Source organism: Triticum urartu, chromosome 2A (genome assembly GCF_056163025.1).
Source record: "Triticum urartu cultivar PI428250 chromosome 2A, HENAU_Tu73, whole genome shotgun sequence".
Lineage (NCBI taxonomy): Eukaryota > Viridiplantae > Streptophyta > Magnoliopsida > Poales > Poaceae > Triticum > Triticum urartu.
The window spans coordinates 449,635,422-449,663,233 of NC_141874.1; positions in this window are offsets into that span (position 1 = coordinate 449,635,422).

A 27,812-nucleotide genomic window follows, 5' to 3' on the forward strand; every position below is an offset into this window, starting at 1 on the left:
ATCATCTTCGGCTCTACTTTGAAGGTCTTGAGCCATAGTCCTAAGTGAGGAGTAATACGGAGGAAGGCTTCACACACGACGATGAATGAGGAAATATGGAGGATGGACTCCGGAGCTAAGTCGTGAAATTCCAGCCCATAATAAAACATGAGCCCCCTCACGAAGGGATCCGTCAGGAAGCCTAGCCCCCGAAGGAAGCGAGACATGAACACCACACTCTCACCAGGCTTGGGAGTGGGAATGACCTGCCCTTGAGCAGGTAGCCTATGCGAGATTTCGCCGGTCAAGAACCTGGCCTCTCTCAACTTCAGCACGTCCTCCTCCGTGACGGAGGAGGGCATCCATCGGCCTCGAAGGTCGGAACAGGACATTGTCGAAGGTCCGAAGCGCCTGAAATCTGGAGCCTTGGGTGTTGGAACTCGAGGCGAAGGGCGAAATCGTTTGAGATTGAAAGAAAGGAGTAAGGCCTTAGTCTCTTTATAAGAGGTTGAATACCAAGGGCCCTCCCCGTGACCGTTTGGGACTCGCCTTTGATCGAGAAAACGTACCAACGGGTACGACTAGGTTACCCACGCCCGTATTGATGAGAATCCCGGAATAAGGGGACATGATCTCTACTTTGACAAAACGTGCCATGGAAACCACCTCGCTAAACGCGCTCAGGTGGGACAGTAAAATGATTCGAATAAAGACTTGGCCATGGTGTGATGTCATGTTACGGAATACATCAGCAGATTAGATTTGTGTAAATATTATTCTTTCTATGGAAATATGTGGAAACTTATTTTGCAGAGCCGGACACTACCTTTGTGTTCAAAATCTTCTATGAAGTACTTGGAGGAGGAACCCGCCTTGCAATGCCGAAGACAATCTGTGCGCCGGACTCGTCGTCATTGAAGCCTGGTTCAGGGGCTACTGAGGGAGTGCTGGATTAGGGGGTGTCCAGATAGCCGGACTATACCTTCGGCCGGACTCCTGGACTATGAAGATACAAGATTGAAGACTTCGTCCCGTGTCCGGAAGGGACTTTCCTTGGCATGGAAGGCAAGCTTGGCGATACGGATATGTAGATCTCCTACCATTGTAACCGACTCTGTGTAACCTTAGCCCTCTCCGGTGTCTATATAAACCGGAGGGTTTTAGTCTATAGGACGAACAACAATCATACCATAGGCTAGCTTCTAGGGTTTAGCCTCCTTGATCTCGTGGTAGATCTACTCTTGTACTACCCATATCATCAATATTAATCAAGCAGGAGTAGGGTTTTACCTCCATCGAGAGGGCCCGAACCTCGGTAAAAACATCGTGTCCCTTGTCTCATGTTACCATCCTCCTAGACGCACAGTTCGGGACCCCCTACCCGAGATCCACCGGTTTTGACACCGACACTCTTCTTTTCGGTTTTTCTTTCTAGTTTAAATTAGTTCTAGTATTAAAAGAAAAGCCAAAAATATTTCTCATTTCTTCTTTTGCTTGTTGGGAGCTTTCCTGTGTAAATATTTTTTCTCGTTTTTGTTTTTCTTTCTTTAATTTGCTTCCTTCAAGAAAAATCAAAACTCCAAACATATTGCAGTGTGTTTCTCTAAAATACTTTTCTTTTGTTGAGTCGTACTAAGGAGAAGACCACGATGAAAATGTTGAATGGCTCTAATATGCATTATTGTTGATCTAACAAAGAGCCCATATTATTTTTTCTTCTCCTTCGAATAAAATGTTTGCAGACTCCAGCTTAGTCCATGACACTTTTGCACTATTATTATTTTCAAATCATTTGATCATGCAAGTGAAAGGTAATAATGAAAATATTTGATGAAGTGGCCGTGGAAAGGAAAAGCGGGTATGAACTCAACTTGTTTTTGTTTTTGTAAATGTGTTTAACTCAGTATCCGTGATTCAACATATTATGATTAAACGTGATTGTGATGACAATTAGAGATTATTGTTTCTCATGTCATGCTTAAGTAGCTAGGAGTAGGTAATGATTTATCTTGGGTGTCAACATGCATTAAAATGATTGTGATGTAGTATGATGATATGGTATCCTCCTCTGAATGTTTCAAGTGGCTTGACTTGGCACATGTTCATGCATATAGTTGACTCAAAACCAACATAGGCGACATGATATTTATGTTCATGGTTATTATATCCTACTCATGCTAGTATTCAATGTTAATTATTCATAATGCATGATCATGACCATTTTTGCTCTCCAGTTGGTCGCTTCTCAACCTATTTGCTAGCCTTTGCCTGTACTAAGCGGGAATACTGCTTGTGCATCAAAATCCTTAAACCCTGCCGTTCCAAGTAAATTTGCATGTGCCACCTCTAAATATTCAAATGAACATTCGTATTGTGTGCCCTAACCGCTCACGGAGCAACAGAGGGCAGTCGGTATCTTCCATGCTAAGCGGGTTATTCTCATTGTCGGTGTACAAAAAGAGGGGTACGCTTTTTGTACCCCTATAACTGTGCACGGGCAGTCTGAGCCACGGGCACCACCACATTGAACAAGGCAAGGGAGGTGAGCGAAGGTAAGGCCGAAGCTCAGGAGAAGCAGAACGACGCCAAGACCAAGACCACAAAGAGCAAAGGGGACGAAGCGGACCCCCCCAGCAAGATCCTTGTCAGGAGGCGGTTTTAGCAAACCCGGCAAGACCCTTGCCGTGGCAGCTCGCCCGACACCTACAGAGTGAGTCACCCTTGAGTCCACTGCCCCCATGGGGCAAGGATTCGGGAGACATCCCCGTGGTGGCATGCAGATCTTTGTGAAGACATTCGAGATCAGATACACCCTTCAGAAGATGATGATCCTTGGCGGGATCCCAGCCAAGGAGGACCACAAGGCCCCCGGCAAGAGCCTTGCCGGGGATGACAGCAGGCGCCACGGCAAGACCCTTGCCGGGGCCCCGGCAAGGCCCTTGCCAAGAACACCCGTTGGGCCGCCATCAGGCCCACGCCAGTCAAACCTCCACCACCATTCGCATGCAGCTGCCAACCCAACCAGCTGGGCAAGCACCTGCGTGGCGGGATGCAGATCTTCGTGGAGACCCACCACTGCGCCACCTCAGCTCCCTGCCTGCCTACATGGCACCGCGGGCGCCGCTGGCCAGGGCGCGTGTTGATGCGAGAGGGAGCGGCGACGGACGAGACAGGGCTCTCCCCCGTCCCCAATAAAGCAAGGACACGCATTAAATGCACCTTGTCATGTAATGCGAGGGATAACCTCACATCACTGTTCCCTTTCCACCTCCTGGTGCTACTGTGGCACCCCCTTTCCTATAAAAGGAGGCCCGAGGCGACCAGGAGGAGGATTCGGCTTTTTGGAGCTCCTCACGCCCCATAGCTAGCTCAAGAACACAGATATACAATCCACCAAAGCAGGAGTAGGGTTTTACGCATCCCCGCGGGCCGAACTTGGATAAACGAGCCGTGTGCTATCTGTTTGATCCGCTCTTCTCATGACCCCGTGCCCCGCAACCATAGTAGGGATTCTTGTGATCCCATAGGTGTCGTTCCCACCGACATCTTTGGCGCGCCAGGTAGGGGCACAGTTGTGAGAATCGGCTTTAGCAGTTAGTTCGACGCTTCTTCATCGTCATGGCGCCCAAGAAGAAGACAACGGTGGCGGTTGGCCCGTCGGAAGCCGGACATCCTGTGCTGACGCGGGCGAGTAGCGGACCGGTTGCAGAAAGGACCCGGTGCTGTTCGCGAACACCAACACCGTCCCAGCAGCTAGAGTTTGGGAGGCGGCAATGTTCATGCGCCTGGTAACGGGCCGCACGCCGCCAAATCCAAAGAAGGAGCCAGGCCCTCCGCGGGTGGCGCGGGGCCTTCCAAGATCGCTACCGCCCCGCCCGAAGGCGATGCGAGGGCCTCCAAGACTCCCACGCCGGCGCCGACGACGCGCTCCTCTCAAGCGGCGCGCGACGAACGGCGCAATCACGCTGAAGACCCTGGGCGTCGCCGCGGGAAGAGCCCCGAGCGCCACTCCCGGGAGGTAGAAGACCTGCCCGCTCGCCGAGGCGCTGGTGAAGATGGCATGCGACCGCGGGGTCGTGATAGAGCTCCTTCTGACATGGTCTGAAGTCGAAGCGCGTTGCGATCCGTGCAGGTTTTGCTGCCACCAACGCCAGCACAAGCCCTGGCGCGTGCGCAGTTGCTCCTCGATTTTCCTCCCACTACGGGGAAACTCGACGAATGGAGAGCCACTATCCGAAGCCTTGTTGCGGTGGCCAACAAAGACGAACCGAGTCTGGTGGAGCCCCCGGGTCGATGCTCCGACGGAGTCCCATGCACGAGTGGCAGGAAAGCCGGCGGCGCCGCGACCATGGTGCACTCGCCTCCTCCTTGCCCGGTACCGCGGACGCCAGCCCGTCGCGACGTTGCGGGCGACGAAATCTCCATAGCGTCGTCCGACCCGCGGACCCACTGTGACCAGTGCCAAGTCCTTCGAGAACAAGAACATGAAGACACTCGAACCACTATCGAGCACCAGCGCGGAGTGCGCCACCAGTCAGACAGGCGAGCAGGGCCTGCTGTGAACCACCCGGCACCGGAGAGCCCTGGAGGCCTACCTTACGAGGTAGGCTGTCTGGCTTTTACCCGTGAGCTGCGGCAGTTCCGGTGGCCCACTCACCACACCTTCAAACCTGACATGGGCGAAAAGTACAGCGGCAAGACCCACCCGTTCGAGTTCCTCAGCATCTACACCATTGCGATGCAAGCTGCCGGACCCCAAGACGATAAGGTGCTTGCGAATTACTTTTCGTTGGCTCTTAAACCCAACGCCATGTCATGGTTGATGCACTTGCCGGTAGACTCTATTTCCTCCTGGTCGGATTTGTGCCATGAGTTTGTGGGCGCCTTTACTAGAGGCCACCAAGCCCACGGCCAAGCGAGCGAACTGCACATCATTCCCCAGAAGGGAGGCGAGAGTCTCCGCAAGTATATACAGAGGTTCAGCCGGATACAGTACAATATCCCTGATGTTCACCCTGTTGCCATCATCAGCGCGTTCCATCAGAACGTGCATAACCGCAAGATGCACGAAGAGCTGGCAATGAACAAGGTGAAAGATGTAGCAGAACTCTACGTTCTTGCTGACAGATGTGCCCAGGCTGAAGAGGGAAGGAAGTACCCCGGCGAAGACGCCGGCGTGGAAACCGACTCCTCAGATGAAGATACTGCCTCCCCGGTGAAGAAGGGCCGGCGCCGCAACAAGAAGTGCAAAGGTAAAGCCGTGCTTGCCATCAAGGGATCTGGTGACACCGGCTCCACCAAGAAAACCAAGGCAGATGACCCCGGCAAGGAAATTGTCGGATGTGTCGCCTGCCGGGCCTTGGCGGTTGCCGAGAAGCCAGGGAATTCCGACAAGCGATACTGCAAGATCCATCGCACCAAAGGCCATGCTCTCCAAGACTGCCGACAGGTTGAGCTCCTCGCTGAGAAGCAGAGGGCTGAATATGAGAGGCCGGACAAGGAGAAGGGACAAGACGGTGCTGAGGGGTCCGGCAAGAAGCGTGACGGCCAGGCGGGCCGTCGCGGCAAGGATAAACAATAGGAGAGGCCCACCCGGGGCCGTGACAAAAAGCCAGAAGACGATGATCACGAAGAGGACGACGAATCCGGCATCCAAGAGTTTCAGAAAGCTACAGAGGCCATGTGCATCGACGGCGGCGCCTCGCTGCATACTTCTCACCGCCAGCTTAAACAGTGGGCACGAGAGATTACAGTGGCAGAGCCGTCGTTTGATGCCCAAAGGCCGCTGAAGTGGTCCAGCACACCTATCATTTTTGACACTGAGGATCACCCTGATCGCACTACTGCGGTCGGGTGCTTGCGTTGTTGGTTTCACCAACAATACGCAACCTCAAGGTGACGAAGATGCTAGTCGATGGCAGGGCCAGTCTGAACTTGATCTCGCCTGCCGTGATCGAGAAACTGCAGATTCCTGATGGAGACCTCGAGGAGACGGGCACGTTTCAGGGGGTCAACCCAGGAAGAAGCCAACCTAAGGGAAAGGTCACGCTGCCTGTGACTTTTGGAAGCGATCTGAACTACAGGACGGAGAGGATCGTGTTTGATGTTGCCAAGATCCCCTTGCCCTACAACGGGATCCTTGACCGCCCAGCGCTGGCCAAGTTCATGGCGGCGTCACACTACGCCTACAACACCCTGAAGATGCCAGGACCTGTGACAATCATCACCATCCCCTCCGATAAGAAAGATGCGCTGATTTGCGCTGACCAACTATACCAGCAAGCAGTTGCAGCAGCTGCTGCCACTAGGGCACTTGCTCCTGCCGCTGGGACCCCGGGAGGGAAGAAGAAGAGGAAGACCGGTGAGACCTCGGACACCCACTCCGGCAAGCGCACCTCTTCAGAGTGTAGCGCTCCCGTCGAGGACGTGCCAGAGAGCTCCACCGGCGGAAATAAGAAACCCAGGGCCATACCGCCGGGAACCAAGAAGGTTTCTGTCAATGAGGACGGCACGGGAGGGGCTTTCACCATAAGCTCCACCCTTAACGACAAATAGGAAGACGCGCTCGTCACCTTCCTGCGGGCGAATGTCGATGTGTTTGCATGGCAAGCTTCCGACATCCCCGGCGTTCCCAGGGAGGTGATTGAGCACCACCTTGCTGTCTGTCCTCATGCGTGGCCCGTCAAGCAGAAGGTCAGAAAGCAAGCTTTGGAACGACAAGAGTTCATCACAGAGGAGATCTGGAAACTGGAAGCAGCGGGTTTGGTAAGAGGAGTGCTCCATCCAACGTGGTTGGCCAATCCGGTCATAGTGCGCAAGGCTAATGGGAAGTGGAGGCTGTGTATTGATTACACAGATATCAATAAGGCTTGTCCTAAGGACCCCTTCGCGTTGCCGCGCATCGACCAGATTGTTGACTCCACAGCTGGGTGTGATCTGTTGTCATTCCTTGATGCCTACTCCGGCTACCACCTGATCTTCATGACAAGAGAAGACGAAGAGAAAACAGCATTCATCACCCCATGTGGTACGTATTGTTTAATGCGGATGCCTTTCGGGTTGAAGAGTGCTGGTTCGACGTTTGCAAGGGCAGTCCAGATTGGTTTTGAACCCCAGCTCCATAGAAATATGGAAGCTTATATGGATGACATAGTGGTCAAAACCAAGGACAGGGCAACCCTCATACCGGATTTGCAAGAAACATTTGCAAACCTGCGCAAGATCAATCTCAAGCTGAACCCTGAGAAGTGCGTCTTTGGCGTCCCGTCCGGCAAGCTTCTCGGGTTCTTTGTGTCACAACATGGGATACAGGCCAATCCGGACAAGATCAAAGCTATAGAGCAGATTGAAGCACCCAAGCGAATCAAGGATGTGTGTCGGCTTGCTGGTTGCATCGCCGCCATGGGCAGATTCATTTCCAAGTCTGCCGAGCGTGCCCTTCCCTTTTTCAAGATCCTGAAAAAGGCGTGCCTGATGGAGTGGACGCCAGAAGCCGAAGCAGCATTGCAAGATTTGAAGAAGTACCTCTCCTCCGCGCCAATACTAGTTGCGCCTAGGCCACAGGAGCCGTTGCTGCTATACCTGGCGGCAACGAACCAGGTTTAGCGCCGCACTAGTGGCGCAGAGAGAGATTGACGACGAGGTAATGGCAGCGACAGAGCCCGACACCACCAATGCAGAGACGACACAACCAATTGAAGTGCCGCCAAAGAAGAAAATGATGTAGCACCCGGTCTACTTTGTTAGTTCCCTCCTGCAGGGAGCTAGATCAAGGTACTCCGGCGTGCATAAACTGCTCTTCGGCCTTCTTATGGCCTCGAGGAAGCTGCGTCACTACTTCCAGGCACACGAGATCACTGTCGTCACTCGCCTCCCTCTGCAAAGGATATTGCACAATCCAGATGCAACGGGAAGAACTGTGGAATGGGCACTGGAGCTGTCCAACTTTGGCCTCAAGTTTGTAAGTACTTCGATGATTCAGAGCTGAGTCCTGGCGGAGTTCATTGCAGAATGGACCGCAACGCCTGACGAAGAAGCGCAAGAGACTTCTCTCCCCGGCATGGAGTCAAGTTGCAGTTGGATCATGTACTTTGATGGGGCTTTCTCCTTACATGGCTCCGGGGCTGGCGTACTGCTTGTCGCACCCACCGGAGAGCACCTCAAGTACGTGATCCAGATGCAATTCCCCATGGAGGTGTCAACAAATAATACGGCAGAGTATGAAGGCTGCTTGCCGGTCTTAGGATCGCGGCAGACCTCGGAATCAAGAAGCTCATCGTCAGGAGGAAGGACTGGAGCTGTTGGCGGAGATACACGGAGGCATATGTGGATCCCACATCGGGTCAAGGGCCCTTGTCGGCAAGGTTTCTTCTGGCCCACCGCCCTCCAGGATGCGACGACACTAGTCACCCGGTGTGAAGCGTGTCAGTTCCATTCAAAGAAGCTTCATCAGCCAGCTCAAGCCCTTCAAACCATTCCTCTCTCTTGGCCCTTCTCGGTCTGGGGGCTCGACATACTGTGCCCTTTCCCCCGCGCTGTCGGGGGCTTTGAGTACTTATACGTTGCAATCGACAAGTTCACAAAGTGGCCGGAGGTGGAGGTAGTGAGGAAGGTCACAGCTCAGTCGGCCATCAAGTTCTTCAAGGGAGTAGTGTGCCATTTTGGTCGCCAAATCAAGCCACCAGCCAGACACCTTTTGCCCTGGTATACAAGGCAGAAGCAGTTCTCCCCACTGAACTCATATACGGGTCACCTCGAGTGCTCGCTTATGATGAGCTTGAGCAAGAGCAACTGCGGCAAGATGATGCAATGCTCCTTGCGGAAGATCGTCTTCGGGCGGCTGTGAAAGCAGCACGCTACCAGCAAGCCTTGCGCCGCTACCATAGCCGCAAGGTTCATGCCCGAAGCCTTGAGGAAGGCGACCTTGTCCTTCAGCGCGTTCAATCGGCCAAGAATTCCAACAAGTTGACGCCAAAGTGGGAAGGCCCTTATCGGGTAATACGAGTCACCAGGCCCGACGCAGTCCGCATGGAGACCGAAGATGCCGTTCCGGTGAGTAACTCCTGGAACATTGAGCATCTTCGCAAGTTTTACCCGTGAGGCGCGGCTTGCCGGGCCCCCCGGCAAGCCACCTTTTGTACAAGCATTGTCGATGATGCATGTAACCCTTTGTACAAAGCCAGGCGCAGACCCTGAGCATAAATAAATGAAGCGCTGGCGCCCTAAGTTATAGCATGCATGCTAGGTCGAGTCTCGTCCTTGGTTAGGGTTGATAGTGCTTAGCGGCAACTAACCCCTAGCTTAGAGGTCGAGTGTGCATCTCTTTGCCGTTCTTTCATCTTCTTTGGTTCGCAGGACTCACAGGTATCCTTGCCGGATCACTTAAGGACGAAAAAGAGAAGAGGGACAGACCAGCATCTAGACCTCGGCAAGCCAGTATTGCCGGGGGCTGCAAGAGCAAAGATTCACCCACGGCAAACCAGAGTTGCCGGGGGCTACAGCTTCAGATAAGTTCTTCATCCCTTATCATGCATTCCCTTATGGACTGAGGTATGTGAAACCTCGTTTTTCCTAAAACTACCGTGCTCCCCTAACTCTAGGCCCTAGGGCTCGTTCCTGGGGCCAGGTTTGGTAGTAGTCGTGGCAGCGAGAGGATGAAACAAGGAGCCTGAACCCACCTCATCCCTGCCTCCGCCAAAGGTGTGAGAAAGGTCGAGCGAAGTGGGGAGACGGCAAGGCCTGTTGCCGGGCAAGGAAATGTTTATCTTAAGGATATCAAGGATTTACTCCTTGTCGTGGGTTCTACCCACAAACAAATGACCCGGCAAGCATCCCTTTTTCATTAAAAACATTCCACTCAGGTACAGTCCATAGGGAATGAAAAACATGAATGATGGGATTACAAGTTTTAAATTCAGCTAAGGCCCGAAGGCTTACAAACTAAAAAGAGATAAGGTGCCCATAATCCCTTTCTTGTCCCTCTCCTCAGGAGGCAGGTCAAGGAGGGCAAAAGGGCAAAAGGGGCGCCTAGGCGAGCTATGGGTGGCAGAAGACACCAAGAGAACATCTCGGTGGCTGTCCGAAGGCTGGATGCTGATGGCGGCGCCGGAAGCAGAGCTCGAAGACGAGGCGGCAGGACGTCAGCACGCGTCGAAGGCGTCGGTGCCCGCCTAATCCGGCTTGACAGCCTTGCCGCCTGCCCTCTTCCTCTTCCGCAGCCTCCCAACGCCAGCCGCCCAAGGAGACGACCCCGAGAAGTTCAGGGAGCCGGCGACGCGGATGATGGGGTCGCCGGTGCCGCACAGAGCGGCGCCCGACACCTAATCGGACCCGTCATCCTGCCGCCTTCTACCCTCGTCGTCGCTGCCGCTGTCCTCCTCGTCACTCCCACCCGAGGAGGAGTCTTCACTATCAGAAGAGCTCTCCACGCAGCACCTTGCACGGGTCCCAAAGCACCCGAAGACCTTGATGGAGAGAAGGCCACCCTCCATTAGCTTAAAATGGAGAGTGAGCCCCTCCATCAAGCGGTGGATATGGGCAAACGTCTTCCATCCCCGACGGAGATACATCACGTGAGGGGCGGGGAAATCGACGCGGGCCCGCGGGCCACTGATCGCGCAGCCCCTCATGTGCAGCCACAATGACTCCGGCGGATCCAGCTCCATCTCCCTCGCGAATGGAGTCGGGAGACGGAGGTGACGGCGAGGCGGCCGACATAGCCTGACGAAGAACTTGCAAGGGTCATCTCCAACGTGGCCCTCCACGGGGGAAAGAACTGCTGGCGGAGGCGAGGCCGGCGCGCCGCCCCGTCCTCCTCTTCCCCGAGCGCCTTTGCCTCGCCCACGGCCTCGCCACCTCCCCCTTCCCCTCGCGGCTGGCTCTGCCACCGCGGGTACAGGAGAAGGAGGGACGCGTTGTCGAGCGGCGACCCTCGCCGCCACCGTTGAAGGACCAGGATTCCCTCTCTCCATGACGGATGGAAGGGGAGAGCAGAAGCTGAAGGAAGGAGGAGATGAAGGAATGCGGGACGCCATCCCCCCCTCCCGCTCTTTATAAAGGAACGGGGTGGGGGCTCGACCGCCCCACTCAGCCAATCAAGACGTGGAAGGCGCAGGGAACTGGGACCGACCCGCCGCCCCAGCCCGCGGCGGCCCGGTTTCCCGCCTCCACCGTTCACCACCCCAAGCGCATGAGAGCCACGTGGCAGGCGTGCAGGACCGAGGCGACGGGTGAGGTGACCTCTCCCCACCCCGTGATCGTGGGGAGTGGACGCCTTGAAGAACACGCCTCGGCCCCGTTCAGTAAATGGGCCGCGCCTCCACGCCTCCCTCCGTTTATGGGGAAGGCGCAAACCGCCCCCTTTACTACGACGTGATGCATGCATGCAGAGCTCAGCCCCACACATGCCGCCCACGTCACACACGCCTCCCCATGTGCCGCCACGGGCGGGAAGCATGGGAAGCGCAGCGCGCGAAGAGACTTACCATGGTAAAAACCGCCCCGCCTGCCCGCGCACCGTTTTTGGGCCTAGCCCAACGACACGATTGCTCTTACGTGTGGCCCAGGCCCGGGGGCTCCAGTCGGTGTACAAAAAGAGGGGTACGCTTTTTGTACCCCTATAACTGTGCACGGGGAGTCTGAGCCACGGGCACCACCACACTGAGAAAGGCAAGGGAGGTGAGCCAAGGTAAGGACGAAGCTCAGGAGAAGCAGAACGACGCCAAGACCAAGACCACAAAGAGCAAAGGGGATGAAGCGGACCCCCCCCGGCAAGATCATTGCCGGGAGGCGGTTTTAGCAAACCCGGCAAGACCCTTGCCGTGGCAGCTCGCCCCACACCTCGGAGTGAGTCACCCTTGAGTCCAGTGCCCCCATGGGGCAAGGATTCGGGAGACATCCCCGTGGTGGCATGGAGATCTTTGTGAAGAAATTCGAGATCAGATACACCCTTCAGGAGATGATGATCCTTGGCGGGATCCCAGCCAAGGAGGACAACAAGGCCCCCGGCAAGAGCCTTGCCGGGGATGACAGCAGGCTCCACGGCAAGACCCTTGCCGGGGCCCCGGCAAGGCCCTTGCGAAGAACACCCGTTGGGCCGCCATCAGGCCCATGCCAGTCAAACCTCCACCGCCATTCGCATGCAGCTGCCAACCCAACCAGCTCGGCAGGCACCTGCATGGCGGCATGCAGATCTTCGTGGAGACCCACCATTGCGCCACCTCAGCTGCCTGCCTGCCTACATGGCACCGCGGGCGCCGCTGGCCAGGGCGCGTGTCGACGCGAGAGGGAGCGGCGACGGACGAGACAGGGCTCTCCCCCGTCCCCGATAAAGCAAGGACACCAGGGCAAGACGCATTAAATGCGCCTTGTCATGTAATTCGAGGGATAACCTCACATCACTGTTCCCTTTCCACCTCCTGGTGCTACTGTGGCACCCCCTTTCCTATAAAAGAAGGCCCGAGGCGACCAGGAGGAGGATTCGGCTTTTTGGAGCTCCTCACGCCCCATAGCTAGCTCAAGAACACAGATATACAATCCACCAAAGCAGGAGTAGGGTTTTATGCATCCCTGCGGCCCGAACCTGGATAAACGAACCATGTGCTATCTGTTTGATCCGCTTTTCTCACGACCCCGTGCCCCGCAACCGTAGTAGGGATTCTTGTGATCCCATAGGTGTCATTCCCACTGACACTCATGATGAGTGTTTATTCACTCGTCCTTGCACGAGAGGGACGGTAATCATGATGCCCAGTCCCATGATCAAAATTGCAATAATAATAGAACAAACTGTCATGGACTGTTGTTGGTATGGAGGGCACCTAATGATTCAACAAGCCATGGCTTGTGTTTGTTGGTGGAGGGGGAGTAGACTTTACTTTTACCGCTTGGGAACCTCCGCTAATGTGTTTAGCATGGAAGATATTGACAACTCTTGGTCATAATGTTGACAGGAATGGTACCTCCCAAAATTATATTTATCTTTAATTTAATTCTTTGACCTCTAGCACCGCTACAAATCCTTGCTTCCCTCTGCGAAGGGCCTATCTATTTACTTTTATGTTGAGTTATCACCTTCTCAAACAAGCACTAGTCCTGAGAGCACTATTGTCATTCTCATGCATTGTGTATAGTTAATGTTGTGTGCATCATGACTGGATCTCTTCTACCACGAATTACGGTGCTGCTTGATCTTTGGAGGTGCTCCGCATTTATGTTTTGTGGTCTTAGAAAGGGCTAGTGAGATACCATTATTGTCATATTATATCACGATTGTTTTGACTGGCATATGAGATATTTTATTATTGCTCGCTAGCTACTTGATTATGCCATTGATATGAGTGAGTATAATTTCTAAGAGTTATCATTTGCATGGTTAGTCATGATCTTTGCTGAAAAGCTAGGTATTATTTAAGCATATATATGGATACAAGAACAAAAGAGTTCATAAAAGTTTTTCTTTGTCACTTTCTGAATTGCTTGAGGACAAGCAATGGGTTAAGCTTGGGGGAGTTGATACACCTTTGTCATATCTACTTTCCCAAACACTTCTGCTCTTGTTTTGGACTCTAATTTACATGATTTGAATGAAACTAACCCGGACTGATGTTGTTTTCGGTAGAACTACCATGGTGTTGCTCTTGTGCAGAAATAAAAGTTGTCAGAATTGGACTAAACCTTTTGGAGAATTATTTTGGAATAAAAGAAAAATACTAGAGCAAAGACCCACTGGAGGGGGCCCCTGCTACCCACTAGACACCAGGGCACGCCACCCCACTCTGGCATGCCCTGGTGGGTAGTGGGCCCCTCGAGGCTCTGCTGACCCTAATTTAGACACTATATATTCCTATTTCCCAAGAAAAAAATCGAGGAGGAAGTTTCATCGCATTTTACGATACGGAACCGCCACCACCTCATGCTCTTCATCAGCAGGACAAATCTAGAGTTCGTTCGAGGCTCCGGAGAGGGGGACCTTTAGTCTTCGTCATCATCAACCATCCTCCTCCACCAATTTCATGATGCTCACCGCCGGGAGTGAGTAATTTCTTCGTAGGCTTGCTGGACGATGATGGGTTGGATGAGATTCATCATGTAATTGTGTTAGTTTTATTAGAGCTTGATCCCTAGTATCCACTTTATTCTGAGATTGATGTTGCTATGACTTTGCTATGTTTAATGCTTGTCACTAGGGCCCGAGTGCCATGATTTCAAATTTGAACCGTTTATGTTTTCACCAATATATTTGTGTTCTTGATCCAATCTTGCAAATTATGCACCTGCTACGTATTATGATCCACATACCCCAAGGTGACAATAATTGGGATTCTTTCCGGTGATTACCGTAGTTTGAGGAGTTCATGTACTCACTATGTGTTAATGCTTTGTTCTGGTTCTCTATTAAAAGAAGGCCTTAATATCGCTTAGTTTCCTTATGGACCCCGCTACCACGGGAGGGTAGGACAAAAGATGTCATGCAAGTTCTTTTCCGTAAGCACATATGACTATTTACGGAATACATGCTTACATTGCATTGATGAATTGGAGCTAGTTGCGTGTCACCCTAGGTTTATGACTGTTATATGATGATATTATCCAGCGTTATCACCGAACCAATGCCTACGAGTTTTTCACATATTGTTCTTGCTAAGTTACTGTTGTTAAAACCGCTACAAAACTACTACTACTAGTACTGTTACTATTACTATCATTGTTAGTGCTATCAAACTATAATATATTGTGCTACTGATCATGTTACTACAGCTATTTAGTCTCCATGTGTGGTTGAATTGACAACTTAACTGCTAATACTTACAATAATTCTTTGGCTCCCCTTGTGTTGAATCAATAAATTTGGGTTGAATACTCTACCCTCAAAAACTATTGCGGTCCCTATACCTACGGCTTATCAATGCCTATTGGGCCCCAAGAGCGCCGTTTTGCGTTGATTCTTCTTCTAAAAAATCACATATATTCCAAAATAAATTTTCGTAAATTGTTATCATGTGTGGACTTCGTTTGATATGGATATTCTGCAAAACAAATAACATGCAACAAACAGGAACAGGAACTGGCACTGGGCACTGGGCACTGAATCAATATGTTAGTCCCAAAAATAATATAAAATGTTGCCAAAAGTATATAAAAGTTGTATAATGTTGGCATGGAACAATAAAAAATTATAAATACGACGAAGACGTATCAGCATCCCCAAGCTTAATTCTTGCTCGTCCTCGAGTAGGTAAATGATAAAAAAGATAATTTTTGATTTGGAATGCTACCTAGCACAATCTTGATCATATAATCTAATCATGGCATGAATATTAAGACACGAGTGATTCAAAGCAATAGTCTATAATTTGACATACAGACGATCAAGACTCAGGCATCCCAACAAATAATCATGTCTTTCAAAATATCAATGCTGAAGAATGTTATCCCTACAAAATCATATAACCTTGTCATGCTCCATCTTCTTAACAAAAAGTATTTATCATGTACTACTGATACGTCTCCAACGTACCTATAATTTTTCATTGTTACATGCTATTATATTATCAAGCTTGGATGTTTTATATGCATTTATATGCTATTTTATATGATTTTGGGGACTAACCTATTAACCTAGAGCCTAGTGCCGGTTTCTGTTTTTCCTTGTTTTTGAGTTTTACAAAAAAGGAAGACCAAACGGAGTCCAATTGACGTGCCAATTTTTAACGATTTTTTATGGACCAAAAGAAGACCCCGGAGTAAAAGAGTTGGGCCAGAAGAGTCCTGTGCTGTCCACGAGGGTGGGGGGCGCGCCCACCCCCCGGGTGTGTGGGCCTACCTCGTGGACGACTCGGGCACATTCTTGACGTGAGACCGATGGCAAAAATTCCAATAAATACAGAAACCTCCAGAAAATAACCTAGATCAGGAGTTTCGCCGCCGCAAGCCTCTGTAGCCACCGAAAACCAACCTAGACCCGTTCTGCACCCTGCCGGAGGGGGGAATCCCTCTCCGGGGGCCATCTTCATCATCCCGGTGCTCTCCATGAGGAGGAGGGAGTAGTTCACCCTCGGGGCTGAGGGTATGTAAGAGTAGCTATGTGTTTGATCTATCTCTCTCTCTCGTGTTCTTGAATCGGCACGATCTTGATGTATCGCGAGCTTTGCTATTATATTTGGATCTTATGATGTTTCTACCACTCTAGTCTCTTGTGATGAATTGAGTTTTCCCTTTGAAGTTATCTTATCGGATTGAGTCTTTAAGGATTTGAGAACACTTGATGTATGTCTTGCATGTGCTTATCTGTGGTGACAATGGGATATCACGTGATCCTCTTAATGTATGTTTTGGTGATCAACTTGCGAGTTCCATCACCTCGTGAACTTATGCACAGGGGTTGGCACACATTTTCGTCTTCACTCTCTGGTAGAAACATTGGGGCACTCTTTGAAGTTCTTTGTGTTGGTTGAATAGATGAATCTGAGATTGTGTGATGCATATCGTATAATCATACCCACTGATACTTGAGGTGACATTGGAGTATCTAGGTGACATTAGGGTTTTTGTTGATTAGTATCTTAAGGTGTTATTCTAGTACGAACTCTTGAATAGATCGATCAGAAAGAATAATTTTGAGGTGGTTTCGTACCCTACAATAATCTCTTTGGTTGTTCTCCGCTATTATTGACTTTGGAGTGACTCTTTGTTGCATGTTGAGGGATAGTTATATGATCCAATTATTTTATTATTGTTGAGAGAACTTGTACTAGTGAAAGTATGAACCCTAGGCCTTGTTTACTAGCATTGCAATACCGTTTACGCTCACTTTTACCACTTGCTACCTTGCTGTTTTTATATTTTCAGATTACAAAAACCTATTTCTACCATCCATATTGCACTTGTATCACCATCTCTTCGTCGAACTAGTGAACCTATACAATTTACCATTGTATTGGGTGTGTTGGGGACACAAGAGACTCTTTGTTATTTGGTTGCGGGGTTGTTTGAGAGAGACCATCTTCATCCTACGCCTCCCACGGATTGATAAAATTTAGGTCATCCACTTGAGGGAAATTTGCTACTGTCCTACAAACCTCTGCACTTGGAGGACCAACAACGTCTACAAGAAGAAGGTTGTGTAGTAGACATCAAGCTCTTTTCTGGCGCCGTTGCCGGGGAGGTTAGCCCTTGAAGGTATATCTTTAGATCTTGCAATCGAATCTTTTAGTTTCTTGTTTTATCACTAGTTTAATTTATAAAATAAAACTACAAAAAATGGAATTGAGGGTACCTCATATGCTTCATCTTATTAATATCTTCATGAAAATAAGGATTCCGATAATTGTGCCAAATTGCTAGACAAAGAATGTATGAAAATGCTTGGCACTAAATCTTTGGATGATGATCATGTTTGCAATGTTGTTAGTATGAATTCTTTGAATATCCATGATACTAATAATGATTGCACTAGTCATGATGAAAATGTCTCTTATAAGCATGTCAATTTTTGTGGAGTGCATAGAGCTTGCAAGTACACACCAAATAGGGAAGATAGATTTTGCAAGAGTCATAAGTATTTGGAAACTAAATGGTTGCAACAAAGGCTAGATGCTGGTGCTGAAGATTTAAAATTTCTTTGTCATCCTTGTAAACTATGCAATGAACGTGATCATTTAAATATCCAATGAAAAATGTTTCATGATATTGCCCTACATTATGACTGTTATATGATGAATATTATCCAACATTATCACCGAACCAATGCCTATGAGTTTTTCACATATTGTTCTTGCTAAGTTACTGTTGTTACAACCGCTACAAAACTACTGCTACTATTATTACTTTTACTATTACTATCATTGTTAGTGCTATCAAACTATAATATATTGTGCTACTGATCACGTTACTGAAACTATTTAGTCTCCAAGTGTGGTTGAATTGACAACTTAACTGCTAATACTTACAATTATTCTTCGGCTCCCCTTGTGTCGAATCAATAAATTTGGGTTGAATACTCTACCCCCAAAAACTATTGCGGTCCCTATACCTGCGGGTTATCAATGCCTAGTGGGCCCCTCGAGCGCCGTTTTGCGTTGATTCTTCTTCTAAAAATTCACATATATTCCAAAATAAATTTTCATAAATTGTTATCGTGTGTAGACTTCGTTTGATATGGATATTCTGCAAAACAAATAACATGCAACAAACAGGAACTAACACTGGGCACTAGGCATAGGATCAATATGTTAGTCCCAAAAATAATATAAAATGTTGCCAAAAGTATATAAAAGTTGTATAATATTGGCATGCAACAATCAAAAATTATAAATACGACGAAGACGTATCAGCATCCCCAAGCTTAATTCTTGCTCCTCCTCGAGTAGGTAAGTGATAAAAAAGATAATTTTTGATGTGGAATGCTACCTAGCACAATCTTGATCATATAATCTAATCATGGCATGAATATTAAGACACAAGTGATTCAAAGCAATAGTCTATAATTTGACATAAAGACATCAATACTCAGGCATCCCAACAAATAATCATGTCTTTGAAAATATCAATGCTGAAGAACGTTATCCCTACAAAATTATATAGCCTTGTCATGCTCCATCTTCATAACAGAAAGTATTTATCGTGTACTACTGATACGTCTCCAACGTATCTATAATTTTTTATTGTTCCATGCTATTATATTATCAACCTTGGATGTTTTATATGCATTTATATGCTATTTTATATGATTTTTGGGACTAACCTATTAACCTAGATCCCAGTGCTGGTTTCTGTTTTTTCCTTGTTTTTGAGTTTTACAGAAAAGGAATACCAAACTGAGTCCAATTGACGTGCCAATTTTTGACGATTTTTTATGGACCAAAAGAAGACCCCGGAGTAAAAGAGTTGGGCCAGAAGAGTCCCGGGCCGTCCACGAGGGTGGCCCCTCCGAGAACATGGGCCTACCTCGTGAACGACCCGGGCACCTTCTTGACGTGAGACCGACGCCAAAAATCCCTATAAATACAGGAACCTCCAGAAAATAACCTAGATCGGGAGTTCCGCCGTCGGAATCCTCTGTAGCCACCGAAAACCAATCTTGACCCATTCTGGCACCCTGCCAGAGAGGGGAATACCTCTCTGGAGGCCATCTTCATCATCCCGGCGCTCTCCATGACAAGGAGGGAGTAGTTCACCCTCAGGGCTGAGGTTATGTACCAGTAGCTATGTGTTTGATCTCTCTCTCTCTCTCATGTTCTTGAGTCGGCATGATCTTGATGTATCGCGAGCTTTGCTATTATATTTGGATCTTATGATGTTTCTCCTCCTCTACTCTCTTGTGATGAATTGAGTTTTCCCTTTGAAGTTATCTTATCGGATTGAGTCTTTAAGGATTTGAGAACACTTGATGTATGTCTTGCATGTGCTTATCTGTGGTGACAATGGGATATCACGTGATCCACTTGATGTATGTTTTCGTGATCAACTTGCGAGTTCTATGACCTCGTGAACTTATGCATAGGGGTTGGCACACGTTTCCGTCTTGACTCTCCGGTAGAAACTTTGGGGCACTCTTTGAAGTTCTTTGTGTTGGTTGAATAGATGAATCTGAGATTGTGTGATGCATATCATATAATCATACCCAAGGATACTTAAGGTGACATTGGAGTATCTAGGTGACATTAGGGTTTTGTTTGATTTGTGTCTTAAGGTGTTATTCTAGTACGAACTCTTGAATAAATCGATCAGAAAGAATAACTTTGAGGTGGTTTCATACCCTACAATAATCTCTTTGTTTGTTCTCCTCTATTAGTGACTTTGGAGTGACTCTTTGTTGCATGTTGAGGGATAGTTATATGATCCACTTATGTTATTATTGTTGAGAGAACTTGCACTAGTAAAAGTATGGACCCTAGGCCTTGTTTCCTAGCATTGCGATACCATTTACGCTCACTTTTACCACTTGCTACCTTGTTGTTTTTATATTTTCATATTACAAAAACCTATTTCTACCATCCATATTGCACTTTTATTACCATCTCTTCGCCGAACTAGTGCACCTATACAATTTACCATTGTATTGGGTGTGTTGGGGACACAAGAGACTCTTTGTTATTTGGTTGTGGGGTTGTTTGAGAGAGACCATATTCATCCTACGCCTCCCACGGATTGTTAAACCTTAGGTCATCCACTTGAGGGAAATTTGCTACTGTCCTACAAACCTCTGCACTTGGAGGCCCAACAACGTCTACAAGAAGAAGGTTGTGTAGTAGACATCAACTACCCCGGTGTCAGCCAAGCAATTAGTTCATACATTTTAATGCGCTTCAACTTTTTAAACCCCCACGCAATATATGAGTGCAGGCCATGGATATAACACTATGGGTGGAATAGAATACTGTAGATCGAAAGTAGGTCTAGAGGGGGGTGATTATACTACTTGACCAAATAAAAATCTAAACTTTTCCCAATTTTAGTTGTGGGCAGATTTTAGCAACTAGCACAAGTCAAGAAATCAACCTACACATGCAATTCTAAGAGTGTAGCAGTGGAAGGTAAAACATTGCATATGAAGGTAAAGGGAAGGGTTTGCAGAGTGTAAACGCAATGAAGACACGGAGATTTTTGGCATGGTTCCGATAGGTAGTGCTATCGTGCATCCACATTGATGGAGACTTCAACCCACGGAGGGTTATGGTTGCGCAAGTCCACAAAGGGCTCCACCCACGAAGGGTCCACGAAGAAGCAACCTTGTCTATCCCACCATCGCCATCGCCCACGAAGGACTTGCCACACTCGGGTAGATCTTCACGAAGTAGGCAATCTCCTTGCCCTTACAAACTTCTTGGTTCAACTCCACAACTTGTCGGAGGCTCCCAAGCGACACCTAACGAATCTAGGATACACCACTCTTCAAAAGGTAATAGATGGTGTGTTGATGATGAACTCCTTGCTCTTGTACTTCAAATGATAGTCTCCCGAACACTCAACTCTCTCACACAAATTTGGATATGGTGGAAAGATTATTTGAGTGGAAAGCAACTTGGGGAAGGCTAGAAATCAAGATTCTTGTGGTAGGATTGGAATATCTTGATCTCAACAGATGAGTAGGTGGTTCTCTCTCAGAAAATGTATGCTGGAAGTGTAGGCATGTTCTGATGGCTCTCTCATGAATAGAGAAGGGGGTGGAGGGGTATATATAGCCTCCACACAAAATCCAATCGTTACACACATTTGACCCAACACAGTCAGACAGAATAGATGAACTCGGTGAGACTGATTTAGTTCAAAATATGAACATTAGGATTCTCGGTGGGACCGACTGGAACAACTCGGTGGGACCGATGTGCTAGGGCTTTGGGCAAACCTCATCTCAGTGGCGCCGATTGCATCAACTCGGTGAGACTGAAGTGAAGCAATAGGGCAACAGAGAATTGGTCAAGCCATCTCGGTGAGACCGATCCCTATTTCGGTGGGACAAAAATAATTGGAACATGCAACAGAGAATTGGCAAGGCCATCTCGGTGAGACCGAGATCCGTATCGGTGTGACCATACAGTTAGGGTTTCTAGATGTGGCTATGTCATATGAACTCGGTGGCTCCAGATAGGATGAATCAGTGGGGACGAGTTGGAGTGTAGGATTTTGACATATTTGTATGGAGAAAGTGGTTGAGGGATTTGGAGCAATATCACTAAGCATTTGAGCAAGCAAGCCATTAAGCAACACCTCATCCCCTTTTAATAGTATTGGCTTTCCTATGGACTCAATGTGATCTTGGATCACTAAAATAGAAATAAAGAGTCTTGAGCTTTTGCTAATATGTGTCCTTAGCATTTTGAGGTTCATGATGATGATGGCGACGGATTCCACCCTCTGCAGCCCCAAACGGATTCCAAATCAACCCTCCTGATGAAGAATAGGAGGTGGCGGTGGCTCCATATTGTAAAATGCGATGATTCCTTCCCTCTAATTTTTTTCTTGGTGAATAGGTATATATGGAGTTGGAGTTAGGGTTGCCGGAGGTCCAGGGGCCACACAACCTCGTAGGGCATGCCCTGGGGGGCGGGCATGCCGCTTGAGCTTGTGGCTCCTGCGTGGCCCCCTCTGGTATATTCTTTCGCCATTATTTTTTATATATTCCATATAAATTGTCTGTAAATTTTCAGGTCAATCCGAGAACTTTGATTTCTGCACAACAACAACACCATGGCAATTCTGCTGAAAACAACGTCAGTCTGGGTTAGTTTCATTCAAACAATGCAGATTAGATTCCAAAACAAGAGCAAAAGTGTTTGGAAAAGTAGATACGATGGAGACGTAGCAACTCCTCCAAGCTTAACTCATTGCTTGTCCTCAAGCAATTCAGTTGACAAACTAAAAGTGACAAATAAAAACTTTTACAAACTCTGCTTGATCTTGTCGTTGCAAATATGTCTAACCAATGTTCAGGTTTTCAGCAAAGATTATGAACTAACCATATTCACGATAAGACTTAGGTATCACATTTACTCTCATCAATGACATAACTAACTAGTGAGCAATAATAAGATATCTCGGATGGCAACACTTTTTTCAAAACAATCATGATATAATATGACATAATGGTATCTTGCTATCCCTTTCTGAGACCAAAATCATAAATGCAGAGCACCTCCGAAGTTCAAGCATTGGCTAAACATTGTATTTAATGGTAAAAGATATCTAGTCACACTCATACTCAACATCAAATAAACACAAAGCATATAAATGACAATTAGTGCTCTCTAGTTGGTGCTTTAATAAGAAGATGATGACTCAGCAATAAAAGTAAATATATAAACCCTTCACAGAGGGAAGTAGGGATCTACAGAGGTGCCAGAGGTCGAAGCTTTTAAAACAGAGATGAATACAATTTGGGAGGTATGCTTTCATTGTGAACGTAGCGACCGAGAGTTCCCATTATCTTCCATGTTAGACACATTATAGGTGGTTCCCAAACAGAAAGGTAAAGTTTTTACTCCCCCTCCACCAACAAACAGAAGCCATGGCTAGTTGAACCCTCGGGTGCCCTCCATACCAAAAACAATCCGGGGGAGTTCTGTTTCATTATTATATTTTGATTTTGATCATAGGAATGGGCATCCCAATTACCGGCCACTTTCTTGTGAATGACAAGCAAATAAACACTCATTGTGAGAATAACCCACCTATCATGGAAGATACTGACTGCCACCTGTTGCTTCATGAGCAATTCGGGCATACAAAACAGATTATTATTTGAAAATTTAGAGTTTGGCACATGCAAATTTACTTGGAATGGCAGGTAATTACTGCATATAGGTAGGTATGGTGGACTCATATGGAATAACTTTAGGTTTAAGGAAGTGGATGCACAAGCAGTATTCCCGCTTAGTACAAGTGAAGGCTAGCAAATAGATTGAGGAGCGACCAACCAGAGAGCAACAATGGTCATAAACATGCATTGAGGTTAATCAATATTGAATACGAGCATGAGTAGGATATAAAACACCATGAACATAAATATCATGGAGGCTATGTTGGTTTTGATTCAACTACATGCGTGAACATGTGCCAAGTCAAGACACTTGAATTATTCAGAGGAGGATACAATCCTATCATACTACATCATAACCATTTTAAATGTGTGTTGACACACAAGATAAACCATTGTCCACTCCTAGCTATTTAAGCATGGCATGAGTAACTATGATCTCTAATTGTCGCTGCAAACATGTTTATTCATAATAGGCTGAATCAAGAATGATGAGCTAATCATACTTACAAAAATAAAATAGGTTGAGTTCATACCAGCTTTTCTTCACCTCAATCAATTCCTGAAATTTCGTCATTATTGTCTTTCACTTGTACGACCGAACAATGTGAATAATAATAAGAGTGCATGTGTCGTGGACTAAGCTGAATCTGTAAAGATTTATTCGAAAGAGAAGACATGCTAATATGGGCTCTTTGGTAAATCAACAATAATGCATATGAGAGCCACTCAACATTTTCATCGTGGTCTTCTCCTTACGGCCGCCCAAAGAAAAGAAAAAAATTTCAAACAAACACACTGAAATGTTTTTGGAGTTCGTGTTTTTTTGGAGAAAGCAAAATGAGAGAAAAATGAAAACGAAAAAAGCTATATACACGGAAAAGCTTCCAACAAGCAAAAGAAGACCGAGAAATCTTTTTGGGTTTTCTTATAATACTACAACTAATTAAACTAGAAAGATAAAGCGAGAAATAAGCGAGAAATATTTTTGGATTTCTCAAAGTTTTTCAAACATACAAGAAGAAAGAAAAATAAAACTAACATGGATTATACAATGAAAAAAGGATGAACTCCGCAACTGGAATGAATGTGTGATGCATGAATGTAATGTCGGTGAGAAATACGTACTCCCCCAAGCTTAGGCTTTAGGCCTAAGTTGGTCTATGGCACTGCTGGCCTGGATGATACCCATAGTCGTAGTTCGGGTTGTACTGGATTGCAGCTGCCGCCACTTGGCAGGCTGCCTCATTGAGGCGAGCGGTCTCCCTCGCCCTCTCATACTCCTTTGCCTCCTCCACAAGTATGAAATATCTCTGTTTTCCCTAAAAGTTAAAGAAGGTAGGAGCGGGAAGCATAATATGGAAAACACGACGCATGTTAAAGATTAGTCTGTACTAGAATGGGAGATTGCCTCTTTCAAGAATCTAGAAATGTTCATAGTGGTGTAATCAAGGAAAACATGCGGCAACTAGGTATCATTTTATTTTATTGGAACCCCAAGATAATTAGCTAGAAGAGTGGCATAAATTCCACCATAGAAATCTTCATCTAAGGCATTATTATGTAACCGACGTGCAACAATAGCCCATAAGTTAAATTGTTTATCATTCGGTACAACACTCTTAAGAATGCACAAACCAGGGGTGGAAAGGTGGCTATATGGTCATGTTTACCATTAATGCATCTACCTATGAAAAGGGAAAAATAATGTAAAGCAGGAAAATGAATGCTCCCTATAGTAGCTTTTGTTATGCCTCTAGTTTCACCCCTAGTGATGCTAGCAAGGAACTCAGTGCAATCAGATTTGCAAGGTTCAGTGTAAGTGCCCCATTGCATTGCACACTTCATTTAATTCTTCAAGGTCCATGCGAAATGAGTTCTCATAGAGATTAAATATAACAGCATGCGTATTACGATGGGCTGAATACTCAAATCTCCACACAAAAGAATCAGTGAGATTGTAATATTGCAAGCACTTATCTGACACGAAGTCCGTCAAACGGGCATTGTGTACGTACATATCAAATTCGTCCTTGAAACCGGCTTGAGTCATGAAATAATCGAATGACCATTCGCAAGGTTGCACTAGAGTTTCCCATGGTGGTTCAAGGTTCGGCTCACGTAAAGCGATCCTTGGAGATTTCTTGCTTGAGGAACCACCTTGCAACATCTTCCTAAACATTTTCTTCTTCAGAAAATTTCTTAAATTTTTAGTAACTCAAAATAAAAGTGAACCAAACTCAACAAAATTGATAGCAACTACTCTACAAGTGTCTAGAGGCCATATCATGCACCAAAACTAGTTTGAACCATATAAATTTGACATGCAAGCTCAAGAACATGGTCACCAACAGTTGCTAAATGTGCAAGTAATAAACCACTAGAACAAAAACTAATTGGAAAAATAGAGGAGTCACATACCGATGATCAATCAACCAAAACCGTTTTGGAAATGGAGCTACGAGCAAGGAGATTGAAAATTGCAGCAAGAAGAGCAAGAACACGGGTTTGAACAGGAAAGTGATTTTTTGGAGGAAGAAGAAGGCATGGATGGCAGAAATAAGTGAGGGGGGCTACATGGGCCCCACAAGCTTGCTAGGCATGCCTAAGGGGGTGGTCGCGCCCTGTGAGCTTGTGGCTCACAGGTGCACCCCCTGGGGTGTGTTCATTGCCACTATTTTTTATATTTTGCAGGAAAAGATCATATTAAATTTTGAGGGCATTCTGAGAACTTTTATTTTCTTGTCATTTTTGGTTGCACTGGTAATTTAGAAAATAGTATAATCATGGCATTTCTACTTTAGGGTACAAATAGTTGCGTTTACTAAATTCATCGACCACATGCCCGTCAAAAGGAATCCATTAATAAGGTTGATCAAGTCTTATTAACAAACTTCTTCCAAATGACATGAAACCAGAGAATCTTCGTATAACGCTAGGTTACATCAGTGCGGATATGCATGTCCCAAACAATAAGATTTTCATATTTCTTTTTGACAGTAGGATAGGGAATTCAAAACCTCCAATAGTAATTGTTGAAATTTTTCCAATAGAATTGATACTATTCACTTGAGGTTGTTTCTTCGGGAAGTGCATCGTATGCTCATTACTATTGACATGAAAATTGACATTGCCCTTATTGCAATAAATAATAGTCCATGTAGTTTTCAACAAGGGTCTACCAAGGATGATCGACATACTATCGTCCTCGGGTATATCAAGAATAACAAAGTCCGTTAACATAGTAACATTTGCAACTATGACAGGCACATCCTCGCAAATACTGATGGGTATAGAAGTTGATTTATCAGCCATTTGCAAAGAGATTTTAGTTGGTGTCAACTTATTCAAATCAGAAATAGAAATATCATTTGGATTCTCAGGTGTGTCTATAGTAGGTTCAATAGAGGCATGCAAAGTCCTACCATCTTTCTTTTTCTTTTTAGATGGACTAGGTGCACCAGTATTAGTTCTTTGAGAATCTTTCTCAATTCTGTTAGGGTGACCTTCAGGATACAAAGGTTCCTGAGTCATTTTACCACCCCTAGTCATAACTCTAACATCATGATCATTCATCTTATTGTTCATATCATTAAGCAAATCATTTTTGTGACTTAATGACTTGTTATAATTAAGTTTTTATCATAGATGCATGTTTCCTCACACCCCTGACATCATTAACAGTTCTAAACATAAAGTCACTCAAGCATTCAATCATATACACATTTCGTTTCAATTGTCTACTAACATATGCATTAAAGTTATCCAATTCATCCAAGCACTGACTAGCAGATTTAGTATAAGGAACATCACCTTCATATAATCTATAGAGAGAATTTACCTCTACTACATCTGTCAGGGTTTTGAGACCATGTATTTCTTCAATAGGTGGTAAATTCGTGACATCTTCAGCTTTAATACCTTTTTCTTCCATAGATTTCTTTGCCTCTTGCATATCTTCAGGACCGAGAAACAGAATACCTCTGTTCTTTGGAGTTGGCTTGGGTGCTGGTTCAGCAAGATACCAATCGTTATCATTTCTCAATATATTATTCAGTAGTTCTTAATCTTATTCAACAGTTCGTTCCCTGAAAACACAACCAACACAACTATCTACTTGGTCCCTAGAAGCATCAGCTACTCCATTATAGAAGATATCAAGTATTTCACTTTTCTTGAGAGTATGATTAGGCAAAGCATTAAGTAATTGGAGAAGCCTCCCCCAAGATAGAGGGAGATTCTCTTCTTCAATTTGCACAAAGTTAAACATTTCCTATAAAGCAGCTTGTTTCTTATGAGGAGGAAAATATTTTTCAGAGAAGTAATATCATATCCTAGGGAGTACGCACATAACTAGGAGCAAAAGAATTAAACCATATCTTAGCATCACCCTTTAATGAAAAAGGAAACAACTTAAGAATATAGTAGTAGCGATTTTTTCCTCATGAGCAAATAGGGTGGCTATATCATTCAGTTTAGTAAGATGTGCCACAACAGTTTCAGATTCATAACCATGGAAAGCATCAGATTCAACCATAGTAATTAACTCATGATTGGCAGAGAATTCATAATCCTTATC